This window comes from Colobus angolensis, unplaced genomic scaffold, assembly GCF_000951035.1.
Source record: "Colobus angolensis palliatus isolate OR3802 unplaced genomic scaffold, Cang.pa_1.0 Scaffold146, whole genome shotgun sequence".
Taxonomy (NCBI): domain Eukaryota; kingdom Metazoa; phylum Chordata; class Mammalia; order Primates; family Cercopithecidae; genus Colobus; species Colobus angolensis.
The window spans coordinates 8,198,855-8,221,238 of NW_012114555.1; the positions used below are offsets into that span (position 1 = coordinate 8,198,855).

The 22,384-nt window shown below is 39.4% G+C and overlaps 1 protein-coding gene across 5 annotated transcripts in view; it reads left to right on the forward strand.

The window, feature by feature from the left end:
• Nucleotides 1-22,384, forward strand: part of KCNIP4 (Kv channel interacting protein 4) — a 1,232,493-nt gene that overhangs the window by 1,123,209 nt on the left and 86,900 nt on the right. The gene's annotated exons all lie outside the window — the stretch shown is intronic.

Below are 22,384 nucleotides of genomic sequence, written 5' to 3' on the forward strand. Positions count from 1 at the left end.
GGCCAATCTGCAACAATCCTGTAAGAAGCTTCCATTTTCTTTCTCTTTCAAGTCATAGTTGGTTTGGTCCAGGCTGATGTGGCAGCTCTGCTCCAGCAGGACGTCATTCAGGGACCCAGTTTCCTTCCAACACATTGTCCTGCTATCCCTTACTACCATCTGTATCCTGTATACTGGGTCACTGTCATGTTCAGATCCTGAGGGAAAGTGAGGTAGTCATAGTGCGGGGGTAAGTGACTCTTCATTTAAAGATAACGTGAAGAGTCTCGACATCACTTTTATTCACATTAAGGAGTTGAACTTAGTCACAAGGATCATCTAGCTACAGGGGAAGCTGGGAAATGTAGTTTCTGGCTAAACATCAGTGTATAAATATAAAAGGGGAAGTTGGATTTGGGGGAACAAACAGCATTCTGATAAAGTCAATAAAACTTGCTTCTGCTGAATTTTTCTGGTTAATATTCCTAAAAGTTTCCTTAGATTCAGCTAATCCTCCTAAGACATTTTTTTGTTTTAGTCTGGGAGCAGTATGAACTGATGTATTTCAAACTCAAATATCACTTGAAGAGCCAGTATTTAGAAATAATACTAAGACTCTGTCTTATGAACCCTTTGAGATTTTCTACTTCCCTTAGCACTGTACATCAGAACTGAGTACATAACAAATTCAAAAGCAGCTTCATCCAAAGAGGCTTGTTAATAGAACTTGTTGCACATAGAACCTAGTCTTCACCGCACAGACCCCATGCAAGGGTGGTAACTTTAACAGCATTACTCTTTTTTATTTTTTGAAAGAACTAATTGGTTCACAAAAATACATCACTAAGGCTGGGCATGGTGGCTCATACTTGTATTACCAACACTTTGAAACGCCGAGATGGGTGGATCACCTGAAGTCACAAGTTCAAGACCAACCTTGCCACCATGGCAAAACCCCGTCTCTACTAAAAATACAAAAACAAAAAAAATTAGCTGGGCATAGTGATGTATGCCTGTAGTCCCAGCTACTCGGGACGCTGAGGCATAACAATTGCTTGAACCTGGGAGGCCGAGGTTGCAGTGAGCAAGACTGTGCCACTGTACTACAGCCTGGGTGACACAGCGAGATTCCATCTCAAAGGAAAAAATATATATATATATGTATATAAATATATATCACTGAGAACTCAATACGTAATTTTTCAAGTTCAGTACATATTTTTTAAAGAGCCTGCTGTGCAACTTTAGCTGTTCTGTGGCTAAAACTAAAATTAAATTCTAGGGCACCATTCATCACTGTACATTGCTGGCAGTAAACATACTCCATAAAATCAGATCATTTTCTGCTTTTCACAATCCCCATTTAAATGTGTTCATTAATAGAAGTGTAACTGGCAATTATTCCAGTGATCCTGCAGGCATTCAAATCTTTATTAAAATAAAATATGTTGCCAAAGCTTTGGAAGTCTTTTCAATGCTATATTTGGGCTGAGTGTGTGAGACTCTAAGTCCTCTTAAATCTGTGTTGACTAATTTAATTTCAGGAAAATACAAGGGAGGAGAATGTGTCAAAAGAAAATGAGAAATAATCAGTTGTTTTCTTGTCTATTCATATTTTAGTAAATTATGCTGAACATCTGGTATTCCAACTCCCATAAAATTTTAGAAGATTGGGTCAAAACTTTTCGTCTCAAGTTCCCTGTGGTTGTTAATTGTTTTCACAAACACATATTAAGCATTGAGGACCAACTACTTACTGAATGCTTAATATATTCCAAGGACTTTGCTAGTATTGGATATATATTGATGCAAAACAGAATCATTCTCACCTGATAGACACTAGAGTGTAGTGGAGGAAGGGGAAATTGATAAGCAAAAAATTACTTAAGGGCAAATTATGGTACATCCAATGGAAATAAAAAAGGACAGAACTCTGTGAAAGAGACTCCTATGGATGCAAGAGACCTACAGAAACTATGACAAGAAGTTTTATATGTCAACTAAGCTATACTAGGGTGCCCAGTTGTTTGGTCAAATACTAATCTGTTTTACTGTGAATGTATTTTGTAGATGTGATTAACATCTATAATCAGTTGACTTTAAGTAAATCAGATTACCCTTGATAATATGAGTGGGGTTCACTCAATCAATTGAAGGCCTTAAGAGCAAAAACTGAGGTTTCCCAGAGAAGCAGAAATTCTGCCTTGACTATAATGTAGAAATCCTGCCTGAGTTTCCAGCCTGCTCACCTGCCCTACAGATTTTGGACTTGCCATTCCCCATAATCACATTAGCCAACTCTTTAAAATAAATCTATAGATAGATGATAGATAGACATAGATCCAATCATCTCTCTTCTCTGGAGAAATCTGAGTGATATAACACTTTCTGAAGTTGATATAGGCCTTTCTGAAGTTGAGGGTTTTTTAATGGCAGACCTAAGGAGAAAACCAGTAATGAAAGAAGCAAGGAAAAAGTTATTCCCAGTTGAAGACACAGCAAGTGCAAAACCCCTAAGGAAGGAAAGGGATTATTGTGTTTAAGAAACTGATGGAGGTTGGTGTGACCAAATCTCCATGATTGAGGGAGAAGGTGTTGTAAGATGAGACCAGCCAGGTAAGACATAGAGCAAGTCAAGCAGAGTCTTGCAGGCTGGATTTGACTCATTGTGTAATGTGAAATCATTAAAGGATTAAGTAGGATAATGACACAAGCTTATGTTTGTAAAACAAAACTCTATTTGGCAAATAATGGATTTGGTCATGGAGGGAAAATAAAGAAAGAATAGGTAAAGAAGATATTGCAGTAGGCTAGCCAAGTTATGATGATACATTGGATTAGAAATTTTAATTGTTGAGATATAAAGAAGTGAAAGGATTTAATCTATATTTTATAAATAAAAATGACAGAATAAATAGGTTGAATGTGGCTAGGAGGGAAAGAGAGACAATATAGATGATTCCAAGTTTTCTGACTTAAGCAACTGGGCAGGTATTGTTACCATTTACTAAGATGCAGAAAACTGGAGGAAAAAAATGTTGAGCGAGGTTGGGGGTATTGGGAATTCGTAATCAAAATTTGAATCTAGTCTTCTAAATTTTGATAAATTCTAGTGGTTGGATATATAATTTTATAGAGCTAAGAAGGGTGTTTGGGGATGAAAATACATTTTTAAGGGTCACCAGCATCTATGTAACATTTAAGGCCATGGGAATTGATGATTACTAACAACTGTAAGAAAAATAACAGTATTGAACACATATAATGAACCAACTCTGTCCAAAATACTTCAGGTATGATTAACCCTCTTTTTTCTTAGCAGCCCTAAGAAACAGTTTTTTTTTTTTTTGAGGGGCGGGGGGCTTTTGTTTTCGTTTTTGTTTTCAGTATAAAAGAAATGGGCAAGGAATGGTTAAGTGACCTCCCTGAGGTCACTGCCACTGCTGGCAAGGCTGGAAATTGAACCAAAGTACTCTAGCTCCTAAGTACATACTTTTTAGACCACTAAGAATGACTTAGAATAAAAGGATTTAGGCCTGGTTTGGGTGGACTCTAGCATTTAGAGGATTAGTAGAACTGGAAGAGATAGCAAAGGACACTGAAAAGAAGCAACTAGAGAGATGGAAAGAAAACCAGGAGGATGTGGTATCACATAAACCCAAAGACAGTAGTCCTTCAAAAAAACAGGCATTGAATGCTAAGCAGACAAGCAAGATAAGGACAGACAGGTGACTGTATTAGCTAGGGCTCTTTAATGGTAAGCAACAGAATCTTGACCTAACAGGAGAAAAAATGAAGTTCTTAAAAGAACCTAGGGAAGCTGAAAGAATTGAATGAAAACATTAGTACCAGGCCTTGTAAGAGAGAAGCACCTGAAAGGCTCCAGGTATTTTCTTGGAAGTAAACTAAGATGAGAGCCACAATATTCAGTAAATGACAACTATGTATCTGACAAACACTTCACATTCTCTACGGCACAGCCCTCTTGGGCTTCTTTCAATTTCATGACACAAGTTCTCCCCAGAGAAATAACCAAATTCTGGCACCTGCAAAGAAGCAGAGGAGGATTGGGAAGCCCACAAGAACCTTGTCTTTGGGCGACCTTCTCTTCTTGCCCTTATGCCATGCTTTTCCAGCATTTCCCCAATACCTTTCCATCATGGTGCTAACAACCATCTCCTCCACTGGCTACTCTATATGTACATTTACTTTAAATCACTCATGGGGAAGAGCTTCTGGCCTCTTCTGGTCTTAGGACCTTTTGGTTCCTTCTCATGCTTCCAATGTCATTTTAAACATCATCTTCCCTAATCAGAGCTCCAGGTAGGTGAAACCGCTGCTGCGCCCAGTTTGTTCCTTACTTAGCATTTATCATCATCTCTAATAATTAATGAATTTGTTTATTGTTTTCTGAGATAGGAGGTGAATGAGGGCAGAGTTGCTGCTGTCCGGCTTACCCACATATACCCAATACCCTGTACTTTTCCTGGCACACAGTTGCTTCTCAGTAGGCGCTACTTGTTGCCTGGACAAGTGAATGTGTTCAAGACACCTACTGAGCCCTCTCCCTAATTTCACTTAGGCAGGACCATGGGGTCTCTGGGGGCCTCTGTGACTACATCTGGGTTTCAGGAAATTTCTGCTGATCCCATCTCTTACCAATAGAACCCACTTACTCTTCTCTGGAATCTCCAGTTTGTTTGGTTCTTGTTTTGGTCCTGGTTTCAGTCCTGGTCTCTGTTCCACCTTTTCAGATGAATTCTGTGCAGGCCTAGACTCTGAATTCCTTCGCGAGCTACCTGCTGTGTATTCTCAGATCCCAAGATCTGCAGCCCTGGGCTGGGCTCCTCCCCACTTTGCCACACTCCCAGTTGAGGGGTGCTTCCGTGGATTTGTTTCTCTGAAAAATACTTTGGAACAAAAATATATAAACATTTTAAAAATGTTTCTGCCTTCAAACACTTTACAAGCTATTTATAAAATAAACACTACTAATGAAATTACTGAAATAAAAATGAGCACAGAGTCTAAAACAGACGTCTGCAGGGCCCTTGGAAACTTTTTTGAAGGACATTTGTGAGTGTATTAACCGCACCGTGAGTGGGATAACAAACTAGCACCTTCAAGGAAAAAGTTAATATTGAGCCCATCTGACCAAGTCATTAACATATAAATTATTTTGCATAAAGGACCAATTTGTATGGTATCAAATACCGTGTTAGAAAAGCAGGTGGAAATAAGAGTTAATAAGTTATGAGAACCATCCAGTGAGAAGGCAAAGTTGGTGAACTGGGAGGGGACAAATATGACCCATAAAGATTTTTTAAAAAATTATTATTATTTGAGATGGAGTCTCGCTCTGTCACCCAGACTGGAGTGCAGTGGCATGATCTCGACTCACTGCAATCTCCACCTCCTGGGTTTAAGCGATTCTCCTGCCTCAGCCTCCCGAGTAGCTGGGACTACACGCATGTGCCACCACACCCAGCTGATTTTTGTATTTTTAGTAGAGACGGGGTTTCACTAAGTTGATGATAAAGATTTTAATAATTATCACTGAAAGATTATAAACGAAAAAGAACAATGTCACCAAATGAGGTATATTATTAATATGTTAACAAAGTTTGATGTCTAATGTGCACTGCACGTTACCATAAAATGCCTTCACTTGTAATAGGTCATATCACTGCCAAAGCCATATGAAGAGAAATATCATTTTGTGGAAGAGGAAACAACAGGCTGCACATTTGTGAGACTGATCGGGTATCACAGGCTATTTGGTGACAGAACCTGGACCTAGTCATAGTTCTGTCTCTGTGTAAAGTTTTGTGTTCCCATAGCAACCTCTATTCACCATGCAGGAAACTTTAAACAATATAATCTACAAATAATAAAGCATGCCTTTAAAACCACCGAACCCCAAAGGACCAGTTCACTAGAGCAGATAATGTTACCCCAGAAGACTAACTTGTTATCTTCCTTAAAATCCCTTCCTTCTGTCATTCAACGATCCTTGGTTAGCAAAAAGACATGTTTACAGTGAGCTAAAGCATCACCTACCAAATCTTTCACACTGAGGACCTTTTTAAAAAAAAAAAAAAAAAATTCAAATAGGTCAACAAGGAAATAAGCAAAACCACTTTTTTCTAAAATGATTTTTCAGCCATTATAGATAGACCAATATCCAACCTAATTTCTATTTTCATTCTTAATATATTCCCTATTGATCTTCCAGACGTTCTGAAGGAAACTTGCATGAGACATGCATATAATATGACCAATAAAATATGCATTATAGATTCCACAGCATTGAGAAAGGATAAAATTAAATTTACCAAAAATTAGGCCAAGGGAATTGCTGTAACTTGGCACCACAGTTTGTCTGTAACTTCTCAGAAGTCAAGTGTTTAGCTTTTCTTCGCATTGGCCTTGCATAAATGGGCCAATGACACTTTCTCCTATTTTTAAATTATTGTTAGTTCCTCCCAATGAAGTTCCTGAATACACCACTTCAACTCTAGGCAATTATCTAGTTATTTAGTCTTTCTGCTTTTTGAAATCATTATACCCTGCTTTGTCCCATAAAGAGACCATAAAATCTATTTGTTGAACTATCTAGAGAAAGGAAAAAAATAATAATCCAAACAGCAATTTAGTGCCTGTAACAAGAAAGTAAATAGCATAATTTCTGCAGCTGAAATCCAAGTTAGATCTTCTCATCACAAATGTGGTCCAATATGGAGCTCTTCATGAAAAAAAAAATAACAAACCATTTGAAATAAGTAAATTCTAAGAAAGGATATGATTAGTCCTTTTGTGGTTTATTGTTACAGCTTGTGTTCTGTAATTATTTTAGTCGCCTGAGTTCCCATAAGTTGGCCACAGTCGTTGAAAGTGGGATGGGGATAGGCAAACTTATGCTTCATGGAACTATTAATAATAGCATATTAAACCTGTTTTAAGCACCACATACAACAGAGCAATTTACTGCTTGTCAGCAGCAGAATCAAGGCACCATGTAATCTGTGCAATGAAGCAAATGCTAACAATGTTTATTTGGTTTCTTTTGGAACTCCATAAAAAAACCCCATATTAGTCTCCTCATGGAAGGCAAGCCTATTACTGAATATACTTTGTATTATCATTAATAAGTGTTACTGATTTATTGGACAGGTTACATTTATTGAAAACAATGAAGGCATGCAGTTAATAACCAGATTTTTCAAGTTAATTAGTTTTTTGTGTGTGTGACTAGGATATATTTTTTGGCTAATCATAGCACTTTCTGTTAGAGTTGGATGAACCTGGTCTTCAAGAAGTGTGGCCATGTCTTTCTCACTGTATGTTTGTACCCATGAGCCCTCTTTATATCCCTGAAAAGCCCCTGCATTACCTCCTGATGTGCATCACTAGTGCCAGAGACTTGGGGAGGATGTGTAGTTCAATGCAAAGAGAATTGAGACTGAGAGCCACTTAATCCTGGATTCCAATCTCAGCTCTGACACTGAGTTTTACCTTGAAAAGCCTCCCCGGACCTCAATTTCCTTATGTGTAAATAGAGATATTATTATTCACTTCACAGTGTTGGTGTGGGGTCTAAAATGAATGAAATGTAAACGGATGATTATATGTGCTAGATCCTGATGCTCAATTGCTGAGTCCTTCCAGTGGAATAGATACACAAACAAAAATGTTTCCTGGTTACACTTTGTAGGTTTTATGGAAAAAGTAAATTATACAGTCAGAGCTCTCTTAAGATATCTTGAGATCAACCAATCCCACTCTCTTCATATTTTACAGAGGCAAATACTAAAGTCTTGACTGTATGATAGATGTTTATCCTGAAGTCAAATAACTTACACATCTCTGCCTTCTCTGCTATTAGATCTTGTTGTCTGCCTCTCAATATAGATTTGTTTCTACTATTCCAAACTGCCTCTGGAATTCTAAGGCATCTTGTCCATACCATATAGCAAATTGTGAATCTTCAACCAGCAATTCACACATACTTACTGAGTTTCTGCAGAAGACGTAACTTCAATAAACACTTGGGAGATGGATAGTAAACAAACGTGATTCTTTCTCTCAAGAAGTAAATAGGCCCTGTAACTTGACTTATCTATTTCTCTACATGTTTTTTTTTCTATATTATTGCTATAGACTCTGGACCATCTACTGTATGCATGTCATTTTTTGGCAGAGTAATTATAAAATACCAAAAAGTTTAGAAACTTCCCAAGGTCATGTAGCTAATTAGTAGCTGAGACAGAATTATTATAGAAACTTTTGAATTCCCATCTCAAAAATCACAGCCTAGAATTCCCATAAGAACATGCAGAAGGTATAAGAAAGAAAGAAAAATAAATCAAAAAGATCTTGGCCCTCAACAAAGGGAATTTTCAGCTCTTTTCCCAGACGGCTAGGTAGAACCAGAATTCATAGTTCTACTTTGAGGTAGCAAGCTTGCCTTGAGGTTAGCAGTTGGTATTGGTCATTTAGGTTCTATATGAAGTTTTTGGATTACATGTAAAGGGATTTATAAGGTAGAGAAGCAGTGAAACACAGGGGTAAAGAACAAAGACTCTGGAGTTACACTGCCTGAGTAAATATCCTGATGCTGCTACTTATTGACTCATGTATATGAGGATACCCTGATGTCATTTAGCCTATGTATCTCAGTTCCAATTCAGAGATGACTCTGACCTTTTCGTCTAAAGCATTCAGAAGAATGGATTGACATTCTGAAACGGGAAAGGAGAACTGAGGGAGGATGACATTTGGAGAGGAAGATCAGGAACCTCATCTTGTCTGGGGAGTTAGGATGCCTCTTAGGCATCCAAGGAGAGTTATGGAGTAGGTAGTTAGATATATATAAATCTAGAGTTTAGAGGAGAGGTCCAGGCTGGGAAATAAATACTGATGACACCAACATCTATATCATATTTATCTCCATGAGACTGGATGAGATCACCAAAAGGACAAGTCACAGATATGGTCACATTGATGTTTAAGAAATATCACTCTGACAGAGCAGAGTGAGAGGAATGAGAGTAGTCAGCTTCAAACTTATTGCAGTGGTTCAAGCAAGTGATTATCAAGGATAATAAACAATAGTAGTAACCATGGTAATAACAGAAATGGATTGTACACAGAAATATAATACCAGCTAAACTAAAAGTATATTATAGAAAAAAATCCTACAAGGACCAGGCCCCACCTCTTATTTTTGTGGCCTGAAAGCAAAGAAGGCAGAGATTAGTTTATCTCTTAGAACGTGTGCTTCTGGGCTGGACGTGGTGGCTCACACCTGTAATCCCAGCACTTGGGGAGGCCGAGGCGGGTGGATCATGAGATCAGGAGATTGAGACCACCCTGGCTAACACAGTGAAAAGCCGTCTCTACTAAAAATACAAAAAATTAGCTGGGTGTGGTGGCAGGTGCCTGTAGTCCCAGCTGTTCAGGAGGCTGAGGCAGGAGAATGGTGTGAACCCAAGAGGCGGACCTTGCAGTGAGCCAAGATCACGCCACTGCGCTCCAGCCTGGGCGACAGAGCGAGACTCTGTCTCAAAGAAAAAGAACTTGTACTTCTGGCCCCACTGCAGAAGACGGGACTCCCACCTTAAACTTAGAGAAGACACACTTCACAGTTGTTTAAAGATGAACCCCTGCCCGTTCACAATGGTTTAAAGATGGACCTCTGCCGATTTGTAGCATATCTTCTCTAATTTATATTAATGTTGCTTTGTCCTGCCTATGCCATCACCAGCACAACTGACGTTCCACAGTGAAAAGCTAAAGAGAGTAACAAAAGAGGCCTTAATGGGGGGTTCTGACACTTTCTTTAGGGTATTTTCTCCTTTTCAGCAAGTCTGAACATTGGAAAAATCTGTTTTTCCTATTTCTCAGTACTCTCTTATTCTAAGAGCTTATGATTCTTTAGTCTTTGTGTCCAGCATCCATACATCAAAAATCTTTTATGTGTGTAGGGGTGCAGGAAGGGATGTGCATTTCTGTGTGAATATAAAAATTCAACAAACAATGTGCATAAGAAAATACAGAATGAAATGGAAACTGGAACACACTCTACTTAGAAAACCAAGAGAATAACAGAGAATGAGTGAGTGACTCAGCTTTGGAGAAGGCGTTGGAGTTCCCATTCCATTGCAGAGGATGGGATGAAATGGACAGCTTCAAATCCACCCTTCAATGTAGATGGTCACTTTTGTGTCTGAGTATCAGGCTTCTGTACATGACTTAATATTATTCCCTTATAACAATGTGGACCTTCTCATAGAATTAAACTGACAACATTTTACTTGTAGCTTTTTTTTTTTTAAGAGTCTTGCTCTGTCACCAGGCTGGAGTTCAGTGGCACAATCTTGGGTCATTGCAACCTCCGACTCCCTGGTTCAAGTGATTCTCCTGCCTCAGCCTCCCGAACAGCTGGGATTACAGGCATATGTTGGCCAGGATGGTCTAGATCTCCTGACCTTGTGATCCACCCGCCTTGGCCTCCCAAAGTGCTGGGATTACAGGCTTGAGCCAACGTGCCTGGCCCCTTTAGCTTTTTGAAGTTTTAGATTTGTGGACTTTACAAAGGATATACAGAATCTATTATGAAGGCATGAGGAAATTGTAATTTCCAATTCCTTCCATTTCCTAAATTATATAAGGAAAAATGAGAGAAAAATAGATATCCACAGTGATCTCCAAGCCTACATATACACATCACAGTTGTATCAGAAGCCAGTGATATTGGCATTTTATTATTCTAACAGAGAGTAGCATAGTCTCACTAGCTGGGAATTTTTCTTGAGTCATTTTACATATCAGATTTAGTTCCATCAGGAGATGCATATGTGTTATTTTCTTTTTTTTTTTTTTTGGGGGGGGTGGGTAATTTTGTTTTGTGAATTCTAAATAGAAAGGTGTACCTGCAGCATGGAATTGATACAGTTTTGCTCTATGTACTTAAATATACTTATGTGAAGGATGATTCTGTGTGAAAATATAAGCTCAGAATAACGACCGATGAATCTCCACATTGCCCATCTGTCCTGTCCCCCTCTCTCATGATCTCTGTACATGGTTAGTGTTAGATGCTAAATTCTGCATCCTCAAAATTCATATGTTGAAGTCCCAACATCCAGTACCTCAGACTATAACCATATTTGGAAAAATGGTTTTAAAGAGGCAGTTAAGTTAAATAAGACCTTTAGGATGAGATCTAATCTGGTATGACTTGTGTCCTCATAAGAAGAGAAAGAGACAACAGGGATGTGCATTCCCAGAGAGACAGCCATGTGAAGAGGCAACAAGAGGCCAGCCATCTGCAAGTCAAGGGAAGAGACCTCACTGAAAACCAATCCTGTCCATGCCTTGCTCTTAGAACTGTGAGAAAATTAATTCCTGGTGTTTCAGTCACCCAGTCCATGGTATTTTGTTATGGCAGTCCTACCAAATTAATTCAGCTAGCTTAACTTTTCTCACAGCCTGGTGATCTCAAGAGTAGTTGAATTTCTTATTCATGGTAGCTGGCTTCTGAGAAGAAGGGGAACTCCACTAGTACTTAGAAAGCTAGGCCTGGAACTGGCATAACATTATTTCTGCTGTATTCTGTTGATCAAAGGCAGTCGCAAGTCTTCCCAGCTTCAAGAGAAGGGGAAACAGATCGCACCTTTTGATGTGGGATATGGCAGTGTGTGCTTCCAGGGGGAGAAGAAGTTGATGGTGGCCCTCTTTGAAGATCGTCTATCACAGGCTTTATTCAAGAGGAAGGGGCTTCTCTTTAGCCCCTCTATTAAATAATATGTCCTTCTCACTTTTAGAAGACCTTGTTTCCTATCTCAGTGGGAACACTGATGCCATCTAATGTTATAAGCCACAAATTTCTGCCTCTCTGCTGAAAATTCTATCAATGATAGTATCCGTTTCTTTTGCTGTTTTCCTCCAGGCTCTCATTACAAAAATATTTCTTCTGGGTCAAAGTTAGTTAAGGCACCCGAATACTAGAATATTCTTCATTCCTATACATTTTCCTAGAATGTTCTTCATTCCCATACATTTTCCTGTAGTCATCACTCTCTCTTTTGTATTTTTTTTTTGTTTGAGACAGGGTCTCACTCAGTTGTCCAGGCTGGAGTGCAGTACAGTGGCATGATCATGTTGCACTGCAGCCTTGACCTCCTGGACACAAGCATCCTCCTACCTCGGCCTCCTGAGTAGCTGGGACTACGAGAGTGTGCCACCATGCCTGGCTAAATTTTGAACAACAAAAAAATTTTTTTTTAGAGATGAGGGTCTCACTAGGTTGCCCAGGCTAGTCTCAAACTCCTCGGCTTAAGCAATCCTCGCACCTCTGCCTCCCAAAGTGCTGGGACTACAGATGTGAGCCACAATGGCTGGAGTCTCTATCATATCTTAAACTGCTCGCTTTCTATAAGCTCCTTCCTCTCAGCCAATAAATAGGCACATGCCTTTCCTGGTCCCAAAGTATGGCCCATGTGGGCCCAGAGTCTCCCAAAGTATGCTCTACAGTAGTATTGCCAGTCTCCTCTTCTCCTCAAAATTTTTTGAAAGTGAGGTCTTGCAATTTCCACATCTTTACCTGGAATTAGTTTCTCAGCTCTCTACAGTATGGCTTCAACCCCTAAGACTCCACTGAACCTCTTCTGAATAAGAGGGTTTTCCAAAAAAAAGCCTCCTATTTCGAAAACATAATGGAAGCTTGTTAGTATTTATCTAATTGGACATTTCACAACATAAAATAGATACCTTCTACCCCAAAACTGTTGTCAACTCCCTTGGCTTCCGTGGTGTTCTTCCTGTGTCTCTAATCCAGAATTCTTTCATTTTCAAGGGTTTTATTTCTACACACATTCTTTAAGCACTTCTCTTCCTTAGGGTTCTGTTCTTGACCAATTGTTCTCCACGATTTGCATTCTCCTAAGAAGAGCACACCCATGCGCATGACTCATCTCCCACCTCTGGTAATAAATCCCAAATTAGTATCTCCAGCCCACACCTTTCGCTTGAGCTGTGTGTCCCATTATCTGCTAGTCATGCCTGCCTAGCTCTGGCATAGACCTTTGAAATTCAGTATGTCCAAAACTAAACATTCTGTTGTCCATACCCCAAAGCTACATTTTCTTCCACATTCTCTGTCAGTTGGGGTTCATGATCCTCTACCTAGTTACACAGCCTAGAAATGTGGGATCATTCTTGACTCCTCCTTTTCCCTAGTAATTCAAATTCAATCAGCCATCAAGTTCTATGAGATTTTTTTCTACCACTTTCTCGGTTCTTTCTCTTCCTCTTAAGTCCAGTCCTACATGCCATAACTCATGCCTACATCATCTCTCTTATGAAATAGTTAGAAATGTTCCAATTATCTCCATACACCTATCTTCTGATCAATCTATTCCTCATCCCAACATCAGATCTTACAAACAAAACATAAAATTGACCAGGTCAATTCTTTATTGAAATTAATGATTTACTAACTCTATTTTCTGTCAGTAAGACCAAATTTCTCAAATCCTTGAGTCAAGGCCCTCCATCTGCTTCTGAAGTTTATCCTGGCAAACCATTGGGAAATACTATGAGATACTAGTGAGAGTTTAGGTTCAACATGCTGTAAAGAGTAAAATATCCCTCAGTTCACATTCTTATATTTTGCTTTAAAACACATTAAAATTTCCAGAGCATATGGGATCCAAAAATCAATAATTTTAAACAGAGAGTCTAACCACATTTAGGGTAAAAGATAATACTTAATTGTGTATTAGTAGTTCTTCAAAACAAAGTTATCTGGGTTATCTAGGATATGTATTAAGTAGTAATAAAAAGAAAAAAAAGCAATTGTGAGAAGCCAGTTACATGGGACAATCCTGTAATGTTACCTATTCTGAAACATTCTATCTCCAAAGTCATTATACCATGCAACTATAGGACTTTAAAAGGACCTCAAAAAACATAAATGTCAAAGAATCACATTTTTTTTTTAAATTTTTATTTATTTATTTATTTATTTTTGAGACAGTGTCTCGCTCTGTTGCTAGTCTGGAGTGCAGTAGCGCAATCTTGGCTCACTCTAACCTCTGCCTCCAGGGGTTCAAGTGATTTTTCTGCCTCAGCCTCCTGAATAGTTGAGACTACAGGCACACGCCACCACGCCTGGCTAATTTTTGTATTTTTAGTAGAGATGAGTTTTCACCATGTTGGTCAGATGGTCTCGATCTCTTGACCTCATGATCCGCCTGCCTCAGCCTCCCAAAGTGCTGGGATTACAGGCTTGAGCCACCATGCCCGGCCTGAAGAATCACATTTTTAATTTTTAAACATATTTGTCATTCTGAACCAGGCTAATTTTTGTGCCTGCTTGGCCTGAATATGATTTTAAGTAAATTAAATTTGCTTTAGAATACAATTTTATAACAAGAAAAATAATTTTGCCGATTGTGAGGATGAGCAAAAAGTATACATAGATTATACACACACAGACACACACACAGACACACACACACACAGACACACACACAGACAGACACAAATGCCTCTGGCATAACACTGTCTTTGTGCTAGACACTTAGGCACATCCTATAAAGTGTGTAACTTGTACAGTAATATCCAGAAGTAGTGTTCAAATGTCATGTTAATATACACAACAACCCTATGAATTTTATAGATTATTATTATGAATTTTATAGATGAGGAAACTCAAACACAGAAGCTAATGGTGTTCCCTAAGACCACATAGCTAGGAGGTAGCAGTGCTGAGGTTCAAGCTTAAGTAGCTAGCTCAGAAGCCATACTCGTAGCCACTATTCTATTCTACCCATACTCTCGAATTTTTTATTCGCTTTCCATTCCCACTCCTCCTACTCAATTTTAAGGCTTTGACTATTGCAATATCTCCATTAGCTTCCTTATTTCTAGTCTCACCATTATCATTCCATTCACTACACTTCATCAACATGATATATTTTTGTAAGTTTGGACTGCTATAAAAGAATATGATAGAGTGGGTGGTTTAAACAACAGAAATTTATTGATCACAGTTTTGGAGGCTTAGAAATCCAAGATCAAGTTTTCAGCAGATCCAGTGTCTGGTAAGAACCTGCTTCCTGGTTCAGATTGTTTGCTTCTCCTTGTAACCTCACGTGGTGAAGAGTAGAGAGAGAAGGCAAGCTTTCTTGTGTCTTTTTATAACTGCACTAATCCCTTTCATGAGGGCTACACTCTCATGATCTAATGAGCTCCCAAAGGTCCCACTTCCTAATCCCAGCACATAGTGGGTTAGAATTTCAACCTATGACTGTTAAGGGATGCAAACACTCATTCACTCCATAATATGATCATCATAAATAGCAATGCTATCGATACCAACTCTACTTACATTCTTCAATGGCTCCCTATCTTTTTATTTAAATAAAACTTAATTTCATTTGCATTATATACAAGAACTTTCAGGATTTGGCTTTTTCCCATATTCCACTCTCATGCCCTGTCACACTCTGTTTCACATTCTATGCACCAGTCATACAGGACATAGTATCCATTTTTCAGTCTGTTCCTGCTGCTATAACAAAATACGTTAGACTGGGTAAACCATAACTTATTTCTATTTTTTATAAATTACCCCATCTAAAATATTTTGTTATAGCAGCAGGAACAAACTATACGGTTCTAGAGGCTGTGAAGTACAAGATCAAAGCGCTGGCAGATCAAGTGTCTGGTGAGGGCTGTTCTCTATTTTTAAGAAGGTACCTTGTTGCTGCATCCTCCAGAGGGGACAAATTATGTGTCATCCCATGGCAGAAGGCATGGAAGGGAAAAAGGGCCTAAGGCACTCCTTTCAACCTGTTTTATAAGAGTAGAACTCTACTCCTGAGGGTGGAGCACTCATGACTTAATCACTTCTCAGAAGCTCCCACCTCTTAATACCAATATTCTGGGTATTAGGTTCTGACATATAAATTTTGGAGGAACATATATATTCAAGCAATAGCATTCCACCCTTGGCCCCCTGAAAATTCATGTTCTTCTCACATGCAAAATGCATGTTTTCTTTGTATCCCAGTAGCCTCAAAGATCATAACTTGTTCCAGCAACAACTCAAAAGTCTAAAGTTGAGAGTCTCTTTTTCATAAAATGACTCCTTTTCCTCTGGGTAGATACCCACTAGTGGGATTGCTGGATTGAATGGTAGTTCTACCGTAAGTTCTCTAAGAAACTTCATATTGTTTTCCACAGTGGTTATGCTAGTTTACATTCCCATCAGCTGTGTAAAAGTATTCCCTTTTCACCACATCCACACCAACCAATATTCTGTTTTTTGACTTCTTAATTATGGCCATTCTTGCAAAAGTAAGGTGGTATCTCATTGTGGTTTTAGTTTGCATTTCCCTGATAATTTATGATGTTGAGTATGTTTCCATATGTGTGTTGGTCATTTGCTTGTATATTTTCTTTTGAGGATTGTCTATTCATGTCCTTTGCCTGCTTTTTGATGGGATATTTACTTTTTTCTTGTTGATTTGTTTGAGTTTCTTGTAGATTCTGGATATTAGTCCTTTATTGGATGTATAGTTTCCAAATATTTTCTCCCGCTCTATGGGTTTCCTGTTTACTCTGCTGATAATTTATTTTGCTGTGTAAAAGCTTTTTAATTTAATTAGGTCCCATTTATTTATTTTTTGTTGCATTTGATTTGGGGGTCGTAGTCATGAATTCTGTATGAAAAGACACATGTGCACACATGTTTGTAGCAGCACAATTTGCAATTGCAAAGATGTGGAAACATAAGTGCCCATCAAACAAGTGGATAAAGAAAATGTGATACACACACACACACACACACACACACACACACGCCATGAAATACTACTCAGCCCTAAAATGGAATGAAATAATGTCTTCTACAGCAACTTGAATGGAGCTGGAGGCCATTTTTCTGGGTAAAGTAACTCAGAAATGGCAAACCAAATATTGTATGTTCTCACTTATAAATGGGAGCTAAGTTAGGAGGCAAAGGCATAAAAGTGATATAATGGACTTTGGGGACTTGTGGGGAAAGGGTGGGAGGGGGTGAGAGATAAAAGGCTACATATTGAGTATAGTGTACACTGCTCAGGTAACAGGTACACCAAAATCTCAGAAATCACCACTAAAGAGCTTACCCATGAAACAAAACCCACCTGTGCCTCAAACACTATTCAAGTGAAAAATAAAGACCAGAGTCTCATGTAAATATTATCTAACTCAGATATGGTGAGACTCAAGGTACAATTCATTCTGAAGCAAATTGTTCTCCAGCTGTGAACCTGTGACATCCAGCAACTTAAATGCTCCCAAAATACAAGGGTGGAACAAGCTCAGGGAAGGTATTTCCATCACAAAAGGGAGAAATAGGAAAGAAGAAAGGGGTAATAAGTCACAAGGAAATGAAAAACCCAGCAAGGCAAACGACATTCACCCCTGAGGCATGACAATAATCTTCTTTGACTCCATGTCCTGCCTTCTTGACATACTGAGTGGGGGTTGGGACCAAAAACCCAGGGAAGACCCATCCATGGCTTAGTTGGGCACAGCCCTCACAGCAGCTCTCATGGGTGGAAGATTCCATAGCTCTATCAGGCATTACCCTAGTAGAGGCTCTGTGTAGTGGCCCCACCACTGTGGCAGTTCTCTGCTTGGGCTATGAGGCTCTCCAAGGCATCCTTTGAAACCTAGGTGGAGGTAGCTATGCCTCCACAGCTTGTGCACTCTGTGCACCTGCAGTTAGTGCCAGGTAGATGCTGCCAAGATTTATTGCCTGTGCTTTCTGGAGCAGTATCCTACATTAAACCTGTACCTGTTTGAGCCATGCTGGAGTAGCCAAGGAACACTGCACTGGAATAGGTGGAGCAGAAACTGAGTTGGCCCTGGGCAGTAAGCCTCAAGGTCCCACAGGGACCTTGGCCCCCCTCCTTTGAACCCATTCTGCTCTCAGGACCGTGGCATTCTGGGCCTGTGATGGGAGGAGCAGCCTCAAAGTTCTCCAAAATGCCTTCAGGGTCATTCTTCCATTGTCTTGCTGAATAGTATCTGGCTTCCTTCTATCCACACTAATCTTATCAAACATCACTTGATCACACCCTGGTGTTCCTGCTGAACACGCTTTTTTATTCTTTACAACCTGGCCAGGCTGGGAATTTTCCAAATCTTTTAAGTTCTTTTTCCCTTTTGAGTATAAATTGCATCTTTAATTTGTTTCTCTCACACACAGTTTTCTATATGCAGTCAAGAGAAGCTGTGCCATACCCTCAAACTTTTGTTTAGAGATTTCTTCCACCAAATATTCTAGTTCATTGCTCACAGCTTCTGACTAAGCACTAAGACACAGACAATTCAGCCAAGCTCTTTGCCACTTTACACAGGATGGCTTTTTCTCTGGTTTACAATCCCTTGTTCCTCATTTCCATCTAAGGCCTCATCAGAATTGCCTTTACCATCCATATTTGTACCAGCATTCTGATCACAACCACCTAAGTAGTCTGTAAGATTAAGGCTTCCCCTACACCTGTTCTTTTCCAAGTTCTCACCAGAATTGCCTTAATGCTTTATTCACAGGAATAGAGAATTTTTCTAGCATTTGGTTCCAAAATCTACCAGCCGCTCTGCATTACCCTGTTCCACAATTTTATGTGTTTGTCACAGCAACACCCCACTGCTTGGTACCAGCAGTTCCTGCTGCTATAACAAAATACCTGAGACTAGGTAACTTATCAATAATGGACATGTATTTGTCACAGTTCTGGAGGCTGGCAAGTCCAAGATCAAGGCTCTGACATTCAGTGTCTGGTAAGGGCTTGCTCTCTGCTTCCAAGGTGGCACTTTGGAAGTGCATCCTCCAGAGGGGATGAATGCTGTGTCCTCACGTGGTAGAAGGGGTGGAAGAGCAAAAGGTCCTAGGGTGCTTCCTTCAACCTCTCCTGTAAGAGCACTAATCCCATTCATGAGGCGAAGCGCTCGTGACGTAATCACTTCCCAAAAGGCCACATCTCTTAATATTATCAAATTGATTATTTGGGTCCGACATACGAATTTTGGAGGGACACATCCATTCAAACTATAACAACCCATCATTCTCCGAGCATATGCTGTGTTCTTTCGCCAGCTTTGTAATTTGATTCTTCTGCCTTAGGAACTCCTTTTATTATTCCAAGTCTCAGACATCTCTGAAATCCCCCCTGCCCTCCCCGAGCCTACCAGACCGTTTTTGCCTCTCTCTTATGCCATAGTTGCATCGAACAATTGGTTTGTTTTATTCATTTCCCTATCATACTGTGGGCGCAGGTGTTGTGTCCTTCATCTTTGGGTCTTCAGTCTTCAATGAATTTGAATGGAAAATGAGTAGAGCAGCATAGTATAGTTTGTGTGCTGGCTCTGTTAGTTACAGTTTCTGTGCTAGCTCTGTCAGTTATTAATAGTGTAATTTTGTTATCTCATCTGTAAAATGAGATAATGATAGTGTTTGTGTATATCGTAAGTTCTTTGTGAGGATTAAATGAGATCATGTGAGGATTAAATGAGATAACATAAGACCAGGTGCTGTGGCTCACGCCTGTAATCCCAGTGCTTTGGGAGTTCGAAACCAGCCTGACATATCAGGGGAAACAGCCCCCAATAATTCTATGTGAGTCCTTTTCTGTTTTTCCTAAGTGTCAGCTGGTCTGAGAAATAAAGGGAAAGAGTACAAAAGAGAAATGTTTAAGCTGGGTATGTGGGGGAGATATCATGTGTCGGCAGGTTCCATGATGCCCCCCAAGCCGCAAAACCAATAAGTTTTTATTAGTGATTTTCAAAAGGGGAGGGAGTGTACAAATAGGGTGTGAGTCACAGAGATCACATGCTTTAAGGGCAATGAAAGATCACAAGGCAGGAAGTGAGGGGGAGATCACAAGGTCAGGGTGAAACTAGAATCACTAATGAACTTCCATGTCCTGCTGTGTATGCATTGTCATTGATAAACATTTTAACAGGGTTCAAGAGCAGAGAACTGGTCTGACTAGAATTTGCCAGGCTGGAATTTCCTAATCCTAGCAAGCCTGGGAGTGCTACAGTAGACTAGGGCGTGTTTCATCCCTATCTACATCTGCATAAAGGCAGACACTCCCAGGGTGGCCATTTCAGAGGCCTCCCCTGGAAATGCATGCTTTTCCCAGGGCTGTTAATTATTAATATTCCTTACTGGGGAAAGAATTCAGTGATATTTCTCTTACCCATTTTTGGTAATAAGAGAAATATGACTCTGTCCTGCCTGTCCCACAGGCAGCCAGACTTTAAGGTTATCTCCCTTGTTCCCTGAAAACTGTTATCCTGTTCTTAAGGTGCCCAGATTTCATGTTGTTCAAACACACATGCTCTACAAACAATTTGTGCAGTTAACACAATCATCACAGGGTCCTGAGGCAACATACATCCTCAGCTTACAAAGATGATGGGATTAAGAGATTAAAGTAAAGACAGGCATAAGAAATCACAAGAGTATTAATTGGGGAAGTGATAAATGTCCATGAAATCTTCACAATTTATGTTCAGAGATTGCAGTAAAGACAGGTGTAAGAAATTATAGAAGTATTAATTTGGGGAACTAATAAATGTCCATGAAATCTTCACAATTTATGTTCTGCCACGGCTTCAGCTGGTCCCTCCGTTCAGGGTCCCTCACTTCCCGCAACACTGACCAACATGGAGAAACCCTGTCTCTACTAAAAGTACAAAATTAGCTGGGCATGGTGGTGCATGCCTGTAATCCCAGTTACTCGGGAGGCTGAGGCAGAATTGCTTGAACTCGGGAGGCAGAGGTTGCAGTGAGCCAACTCCATCTCAAAAAAAAAAAAAAAGAAAAAGAAAAAGAGATAATACATATATAGAATGACTAGCATAGTGCCTGTCACATATAAATATCCAAAAATGTTAGTTGCATTCTTATGGTTATTCTGGAATACTTAATATTATACATAGTGTTTCTGGGGGTACCATGCATAGTGTTCTTTAATTCTGAATCTTATTTTGAATAAGGGCTACAATGCTACTTTTATCTATAGTACGTTATGTTTAATTTCCCAATGGCTCAACTCAAGCATATTAATGTCATAATTTGCAGAAAAGCTAGTGGGGATTTTTCAGGTGTGAGCACCAACCAGTTCTCTCACAGTAGCACTACACACATTCTTCTGCCCAGACTCTTGCCCTTAGCACTTGCAGGAATGATGCTCTCATTAGACAGCACTTCTGTCAGGAGGTTTGCGGCTTCCCACAAGTCCCCCAAGGGATGGCATTATTACGAGAGCTGAGCCAGTCCACTGATAAGACACACCAAGGGCTAGAGTCGGCCGCTTCTCAAAAGGGCTGCTTTTCTTCTGATAAGTTGGAGTGGGAGTTTCATATTTACCAGAATATTCTATGCTATAAAACCTTCTTAGACTGTCATTTTGGGTTAAAATCATGAGAATCGATACCACCAACACCACCCCAATACACTGCCCTTCTGGCTCTTCTATTGCTACTAATAGGATGTCTTTGGCGGGGGACTCCCCTTTTAGTTTCACCATGTACTTAGGTATTTGACATTGGAAACATCATTTTGGCACCTCTGAACCTCAAATTTCCCAAATCTAAAACTGGGTGGGTAAGGTCTCTTGTGAGGCAGTGCAATCATTAGAAATCAATTCATCATGTATCTTGAACAGTGGAGGCCATGCAACTTGCACCCAACTTACAGGGCACAACAGCAGTAGATATTTATTTTCAGTTAACCCTATGAACATCAACTTGCCAGAATCCAAAAGCATAGCTCTAAAGAGTAATTTTTTCCCCACAATTCAGATTATTGGTATCCTGACAATTGTAGGGACTCAGCTGCTCCTTCTCCTCATACTCTACACTCAAGAAGTTAGGCAGTGTTTGCACCACTTGCTCAAAGGAGTTGCTTGATGAAGAAAGAATAACTTTTCAGAGATAATATCTGATTATACAACAAATGTAATAATTTGATCTTAGATTTTAAAATCCATAGTAATTGCATTATCTAATATATATTTATATATATTATATATAAATATATGATATATATACATTATATAATATATATATATATTTTATTCAGTCACTCAGTAAATATTGAACAATGGCCAGGCCAAAAAAAAGAGAGACAGAGAGCCTCAAAGAGCTTGTAATCAAGGAGGAGAAATAAAAAAGGTAAAATGAGCCATCATGATAAATGGCAATAAGGTGATAGCAAAGGTAAAACAGAGAAATAAGAATCATTAAGCTTGTTAGGCAGTGTGAGAGGAGCAAAAAGGAGGAAAGTGATATTTGATTCAGGAATTTAAAGATCAGAACGCATTCCCTGGACAGA